This window comes from Canis aureus, chromosome 24 (genome assembly GCF_053574225.1).
Source record: "Canis aureus isolate CA01 chromosome 24, VMU_Caureus_v.1.0, whole genome shotgun sequence".
Taxonomy (NCBI): Eukaryota; Metazoa; Chordata; class Mammalia; order Carnivora; family Canidae; genus Canis; species Canis aureus.
In genome coordinates this window covers 47,025,279-47,033,566 of record NC_135634.1, presented here as the reverse complement: position 1 = coordinate 47,033,566, position 8,288 = coordinate 47,025,279, and positions in this window count along the sequence as shown.

Here is an 8,288-nt window from a genome sequence, read left to right as displayed (position 1 = left end):
TTGTTAAATAATATAAAAACATTTGTCTACAATGAGAGTCACTGGAAAAAAACCTTCATGAATACATCAGAAAATGCTTTGCATTGGTGCAGAACCAAGAGTAAATATACTTCTTGACTTTAATGAGATGAGTGTTGATCCCTGGTCTCTCTTAGAGGGAAATGTTCTTAATGGTTTTCTCGGCCTTGTCAGTAAGAGTGAATTTATTTCCCCTCCATTTGCCTTGGATTGCAGAGAGTTGACCAATTTAAATAATCACCTTCTACTTTGCTAAAAATGGCAACTCCCCAGCCCAAAGGTAAATAGCAAAGCTAATTAAGTTATTTAAATCTTTCAAGACTTGCAATCTAGATGTTGTCGGGTCAAGATGAGGGATTTGGATGGGAGTGGGGCTGGCTGGTTGATGGGAGGTGATAAGACTCCGACACCACAAGAGATCTTGCCAAGAGGCAGCGGTCACTGAGCCAAACATCCATGGCTATCCGGTGACTATTGGATTGTGCACCAAAAGCGGCTGGGATTGGTCACCAGAAATTTCACTAGAGACCAGGAGGTCCTCAGTCACAGCTCTCGAAACTTGCCGAGGAGTCAAGGGCAGTGTGTCAGCTTGCTAGAGCCATGGAGACAGCAGTAGGGTGATATCAGGTGTTTTTGAAGACCCTAGGTTGAGGGGATCATCCCTTCCATTATTTTTACGTCACTTGAGCAAGTTATTCAACCTCTCTGAGTCCATGTGCTCAATAACCTCCGCCCACCTGGAAGGATTGCTAGGAGTTGTCAGTGAGGGCGCACATCTTGCTTTCCGGAGCGTGCTTGGCATGTAGCGGGCAGTCGGGAAATGTTCCCTTTCAGTCTTGTCCACTTGCATTTCTGCCCTTGGCTGCTTAACCTTGAAGCAGGAATAGGAACTCCATAGGTCCCCCAAGAGTTCAGGAGCCATTGTATTAGAGCGAGAAGGCTGAGCTGTTTCTTTTTTAAAAGATCATTAAGTATAACAAATTCATCCCTGGGAGACAGAGCCACCCCTTGCCTCTCTTGTCATGTGTGAGGGGCAGGAGACCCGACGGGATGTCTGGGGGCCATGACCATGGCTTGGTGGCGGTGCCTCGGGATCCAGCCGTGACATCATCGGGCATTCTTTTTTTTTTTTTTTCTTTTTTAAGATTTTATTTATTTATTTATTTATTTATTTATTTGAGACACACACACACAGAGAGGCAGAGACCTAGGCAGAGGGAGAAGCAGGCTCCATGCAGGGAGCCCGATGTGGGACTCGATCCCTGATCCCAGGATCATACCCTGAACCAAAGGCAGACGCTCAACCGCTGAGCCGCCCAGGCGTCCCCATTGTCGTGCATTCTTACAAGGTCAGGGGAGCTACTTCCTCAGGAAAGACCAGGTCGGTAATTCCTGGCACATCTGGAAATTTTCAGGAGCTGCAAGTCACAGTGCTCCCTGCCCGCTCAGGGCCTCCTTCTCCTCTGGAGCCGAGACCATGGAAACGTCAGAGTGTGTGTGCGCAGAGGTCCCAGCACCGGGCGACACTGGCCTTGTCCTTCCTCCCCGTGACCCTGCTGCTGTCCAGCCCCTGCTCCATGTTCCCGCTCGCCGGCTCACTTACCGGGAGTCACAGCCCAGTGCTCGGTGTTTCGGGAGGACGTTTGCACATGTTCAAAGGGAGACGAGGAGCGTCACCTGCTTGGCTTAGAAAGAGCTCGGTGGCAGGCCTGGGGGCTTTACCTGCCTTACTTCATGGCGGCTCTTTTGCCCCATTGGCCCCCCCCCCTTGGTGGTGAAAACCCAATGGGGAGGACGATCCATGTATGTGACTCCTGAGCAGCTCCTAGGTTCTTCCCCAGCCCCACCGTCCGGCGATAGACCCAGCTGCCAGCTCCCCTGGGGGGGTCACACGCACGTCTGAAACCGAATTGGCTACAACCAACGGCTCGATTTTCAGGGCACGCCCCACCCTGATTTGCTTGTCTTCCAGCTCCCCTTCGCTCAAGCCAAATGTGGAGTCCTCCTGCCGTGAGCGAGCCCTAGTTCTGGAATACGCCCCCCATCTGTGCGCTTGTCTCTAGCCCATGGTCACGCCGCCTAAGCCCGGCCCCGCGCCCCCTCCCCTGCCTACCAGGCTGGCCGCCCTTGCAGCAGACGTCCCTGCCCCAGCGATGCCCACCTACGATCTGCCCTCCTGCACCAGCGCACGCTCCCCGGAAGCAGACCAGAGCCCACGTCTCTCCCTCCTCTGTCCCCACCGTCAGGAATTCCCTGGCACCCAGGTGAAAGGCTAAGCCCCTGCCTCTCGTGGACGCAGGAACTCCCCACCACCCCCTTCCCGTCTTCCTTTCCCACCCTGGCCTTTTGTCTGTCCCTCAGGCGCGACAAGCCCTTTCCTGCCTTGAACCTTTACAGTCTTCTCCCCTGGCCCAGATAGGAAGCTCTCTCTCCTGATGGGTCCGTGGCTGGCTCCTTCTTGTGGTTCGGACCTCAGGGTCAACGCCACTCCTTGCAGGGGGTCCCCTGGGACTACCAGACGGGAATCAGGCCACCCAGCCCTCCCCGTGGCAATTCTCGGATTAGCCCTTATCTGACTCTGGCATTTTAAAAAATGCGTTTGTCGGTTTTGTTTCTGTCTGCCGCCCCAGCCCGGCCTTTTACAGGACCTGCTTCAGATGAGCACGGGTGTGTGTGTCTGTGTGGTTCATTGTCAAATCCCCAGCAGTTAGAAGAATGCTTGGCACGTAATTGGCACTCGGTAAACACCGGTTAAATGAATGAATAATTAGTGAGAGGGTCTGTGTTCTCCCTTAGCCTATTCAGGACCCCAGTAGGGACTCTGTTCGGACAAGATCTTGTAGGGCAGGTTTTTCAGCCTCAGCACCACGGACACTTTGGGCTGGATAATCCTTTGCTCTAGGGGCTGTCCTGTGTATTGTAGGATATTTCCCCAGCAGCTCTGAGCACTACCCACTAGATGCCAGTAGCAAACTCCCCCCAGCTCGGGCTGTGACACCCCAAAATGTCTCCAGAGGTTGCCAAGTGTATCCCCCGGGGAGCACAATGTCCCCCCTCTCTCCCCTGTGAGCACCATCCCCATTGGAGGGCCATCTGCAGCTGCGCATAATCGAAGGCACCCATCTCAAAGTTGGGGTCCCCAGATTAGCGGGTACCCCGTTGGGGAAGTGGCTATCCCAGGAGGGCCGCGCCGGGCTGCGGGGCGGGCAGCTCCATCACTCACCAGCCGGTGAACCGGCTTAGCTTCAAGGGCTCGGGCTTCTTGATGTTGGAATGGGGTGTGCATCCTCGGGGTTGACAGGTGACGCGGGGACGCGGGCCATGGGCGCCGTGGCCCCACGGCGTGGAAGCTGGACTAGCAGCAGCACTGCCACGGGGAGCTCTGCGCTGTCCTCACACTGTTGTTCCCTTTACAGAGGTGTGTTCTGTGGTGCAGACGTGCAGGCTGGGCGGAGAAAGGGGACCCAGCGCGGCCCCCACTCAGGCCTCTGCAGCCAGGTCCCCCTGGGGCTCTAAGCCGCTGCCCCCCAGACTCGCCCGCGCTCCGAGTCCACAAAGGCCCCCTGTGCGCTGAGCAGCTGCAGCCCGGCAGGGGCCTGGGGAGGCTGTGGGAAGGGTCGTGGCCCCCTTCAGCTGCAGCTGCGGGAAGCGGCCAAGCGCCTCTCTTTCTCTCTCTCTCTCTCTCTCTCTCTCTCTCTCTAATCAGCTTCCAGGTCCCCAGCCAGCAGCTCAGCTTTTTTTCAGACAGTTACATCTAAAGGCCTAAAATACTTCTTTCCAGCAAAGGGCCTTTGGGAAAAGTCCGCCCTGACTGGAGGGGAGCGAGGCAGTGGGGCATCCAGGGAGACTTTCAAGTGGGAGAAAGAAAAGAGCCTTGTTCAGTCGTCTCTTGGCCAAAAAAAAAAAAAAAAAAAAAAGTCATGGCCTACCTAATTAATTAACTGAATTCTAAAGAGATGAGCAGAGTAATTGTTAATTAATGTTAAATTGATGTAAATGCACCATGCCTAAAATATTTGTGGTTTTTGTGTTCCATGGGGCAGGTGACCAAGGGGGTTCCTGTGTTCCATGGGCAGGTGACCGAGGGGGTTCCTGTGTTCCGTGGGGCAGGTGACTGAGGGAGGTTCCTGTGTTCCTTGGGGCAGGTGACTGAGGGAGGTTCCTGTGTTCTTTGGAGCAGGTGACCAAGGGGAGTTCCTGTGTTCCATTGGGGCAGGTGACAGAGGGGGCCCGAGTGTGGCTTGGGTGGTGGGGCATCCAGAGCAGATGGCAGCCAGGCCTGGGGCTGGGGCGGTGTGTACCTGTAGGGCCAGCTCTACCGGGCAAGTCCCCTCAGCAAGAACAACGAGTCACAGATTCTATCAGAACTGACGTGCAAGTAGGTCTAGGGTCTCAGGGACATCACCCTGAAAGTGGGCAGGGCTAAAGAACCAGTGGGGGTGTCTGTGGAAGGACCTCGCCACTGCCTGGGCTGCTCATGGACTCTTGTCTCTGACCCCACATGTCCCTGCCTGGTTCACCTGTTCTCACTGCAGAAGCATCTTCTCCTTGGGAGAGGAAGATGATGAGACCCAACTTCTCAGCCCCCAGCCTGGGGATCGTAATTGCTGGTGTGGGCATAGGGACATTAGCTCTGGCCTGTGATTGCTTCTGTGAGCCTAGAACTCTGACGCCTCTACAACCTGGGAGCTGGTTCATCACAGGAAAAAATAAACGCTGAGGGTAGAAATGTGTCCACAGCTCCGAGTGGGGGCTCCTACCAGGTGGGGCTGCGTGCCAACGTAGAGCTCATGCCGTGCATTCCCAGGGAAGGGGCTCAGTCAAACGTTTGAATTGGTTTTGTGTAAACCTGGGGGAGAACAAGAGTGCTTGACTGATGTTTCGCAGAGATCTGTGTCATATTGACTCAGATTGAACTGCTCTTAGAGACCCAGAGGTGAGAGGCAGGAGCGCGACCCCTCTGATGACTCCCAAGATGCTTCCAGGGACCACAACTGAGGATTCCCATGTCCTTGGCTTGCTCAACTTCCCCTGTGAGTCTCCACGACTGTTGCAATGAGTTGCTCGAGGCAGGAAGAGGACAGCTCGAGTGTCTGGCCTGGGTGACATTTGCTCTAATACTAATCTTACTATTGTCACTAAAAGGTTTAAAAAAATGAATGTATCATCTTTCATGGTTTGAATCGTTCAACCCACAGTCCAAGATGTGTCCAGGTCCTAACTCCCAGTCCCTTAGAATGTCATCTGATTCGGAAGCAGGGTCACTACAGGTATAAGCACTTAAGATGAGGTCGTGTTAGAGTAGGATGGGCCCTTAATCCAAGTGTGTTAAACACACACACACACACACACACACGTGAAGACAAACACATAAAGAAAAAGGCCATGTGAAGGCAGGAGCAGGGATTGGAATGATGTTGCCACAAGCCAAGGAACACCACCGCCACAGCAGCTAGAGAAGTAGGGAAGGATCCTTCCCTGGAAATTTCAGAGAGAGTGAGAGCCTCCTGACACCTGGATTTGGGCTCCTGGCTGGCCCGTCTAGTCTTATGGCCTCATCCAAAGACTTACTCCTGGGAAGAGGAAAGGAGGTGGTCAGCATAGAGGTGGAAAAATATTCCCTCTTCTCTTCTGGATTCTTTGTATGGTCTAATAAGTAAATGGATATAAGACATATTAGAAGGAGGAAAACGAACCAAAAATTTAAGAACATGTTTGTCTCCTCTATCCATGGGGGAGAGGTCCCCTGAAGTGGCCCAAACCATCATCATCTGAAATACCATCTTTAGCTAAACATCAAAGAAGATATTGGGGGTGAGGAGCCCTTGTAGGGGGATGACTGGGAAAAGCCCAGGAAACAAAGATAAGGCCGTTGTGCAGATGTAAATCCTTGCCTTCCTCCCTGATAAGAGTTCCTAGAGACTGAGGCACCCCCTCTTCCTGGTATAGCTGGGAGACACCCTAACAAGTGGAGATTTCCTTTATAAATGTTAAGTATCTCTTACAAAAGAGGAACCTTCTACTCGATTTTCAGAGCTTCACTCATGTCTGCAGTTTCTTAAAAATGACCAGCTTAAAGCAATCCCCATGCCAAGGAGACACATTTTTTGAGGGGGGCATTCTGTTCCCCTTGATTGGGCTCAGGTACATGGCAAGAGGCTACTGCAATAGTTCAAGAGGCGTAGATCATGGACTGAGTGATGGTAGTGGGTGTGTGAGCAGAGAGGTGGGGTCTGGGGCCTGCACCTCAGGTGAGGTAGCTGATGGGAGCAGGCAGAGGAAGAGGAGTCTAGCATGGCAAGCCTGGCTGTGTGGTCGTTGGTCTTCTGGTACTGAATTGGGGAGGCACACAGGAAGGAGAAGAGGAGGAGGAGGTTTACTGGGAAAGCTGGCAAGCTGCATAAAATTTATGCAGTTGGTGGAAACTACCCAGAATGGCTCTATGCTTCGATATCTCTGAGAAGTATTTCTGTCTTCTCACAGCTGCACTCAAGCTAGGTACCTTGGGGGCTGCCCGGACTCCTTCTCTGCACCCTCAGAGGGCCTGTGGTGCCCTTCGGATCATCTGCAGACCTCACGTGAATAGGAAATCCAGCACAACTGTGGATGGGCTGTAAAAGTCAGCACCCAGGGGTTATATGGAGTGAGAGCAGAGATCTGTTGGGACCCTGGGGCACCATGCAGGGGCAGGAAGCACAGGGCACTGGAGGAGGGATGGCAGCCAGGACCGTCCCTCCCAGCTCCACTCACCAGGAGCCAAGCCCCAGGCCAGGAACTTCATCCAGATGGACACTTAAATGATTGGGAATTTACCTGATTCACCTGCCAAACACTGACTTTGTGCCAATTGACGTGTTCCACATTAATTAGTCTTCCTAATAACAACGTGTCCTACAGGGCTTACAAGGTAGCATGTCTGGGGTAAAGAATATTTCCTTGTTCTGAGTAAGAGGTATTCCCAAACTCATCACTTAGTGAACAAAGGGGGATAGTCATAAACATGTCAGCAGGGGCCCTTGGAACAGGAACCAGCAGCAAGGTTATGCAATTATGCAACGGATTGTAAGTACATCTAATTCAACTGGACTCATTTAAATGGCTTCTAGCCCACATTTTCTAAAGTTTGTAACATAGTCTTACAATCACAATGATCTTTTCAAGCACAATGGCCCCATGGTTGTTGTTGAGCTGGGTTTTCCCAAAAGATGTCAAAGTCCTAACTCCCAGTTCCTGAAAGTGTGACCTTATTTTGAAATAGGATCTTTGCTGATAATCAAATTAAGATGAGGTCATGGCGAAGGAATAATAATTTAATATGACTGGTGTCCTTAGTAAGAGGGGGATTTGGACACAGAGACCAACAGGTATAGAGGGAGACCATGTGGAGGCCTAGGTGGGAGGAGGGCAGAGGAATGTCCATCTACAAGCCAAGGAAAGCGGCTGAGGACAGCTCCTTCCTTCACAGCCTTCCAAAGGAACCAACCTTGCCTATCTCTAGAATTCAGATTTGTAGTCTCCAGAACAGTGAGACAATCAATGCCTGTTGTTTATGCCACACATCTTTTTTTCTGGTGCTTTGCTGTAGCACCTCCAGTGAACTGATACATGGGTTATCTCAAAATTTGAATTCCTAGAATCCATCATTCCAAGATCTGTACTAGAAAACTATAATGACTGCAAGACTGGTCTATCGATGATACATGAGTGAAAGGAAGCATACAAGCCCTGCTGGAGTTTGTATTCAGGGGCAAAAGAACACACCTCTGTTGAGCAATAGTGGACAGGATGGTGGGAGATGCAAGGAAAGTTGCATTTCAGTCACGGTCCATTGTGGCAAGGCCATGCAACTTTTTTCCCTCAGCCTGGTGTCCTGGAGGCATCCTCCACAGGGAGCCTGCTAACAGCGATTTCATACCCTACCTGAGGACCAGAATCACTGGGGTGTTTGTTTGAAATCCAGAGGGTGGGCTGGAGATGTGCATGTGAGCAGATACTCTGAAGGTGTTGACTATCCTGTGCAGGAATGGGGGCCGAGGTTCTGCAGTGAATAAGGCACAACCTTGCTTCTGTCAAAGAAATCGAGACTCTAAAGTAGTGAGCTCTGAGGAAGGCCTCCATCTGCTACAGGCTATTTCTGGAATCTTATGGCTCTCTGTTAATTTTTTAATCATTAATTTGGCATCTTATAAAACTGGCATGTTTCCCTCCAATTATAAAACACTGCCATTCTCTATGCATTCCTGCATTCTTTGCAGAGACCATTAACATTA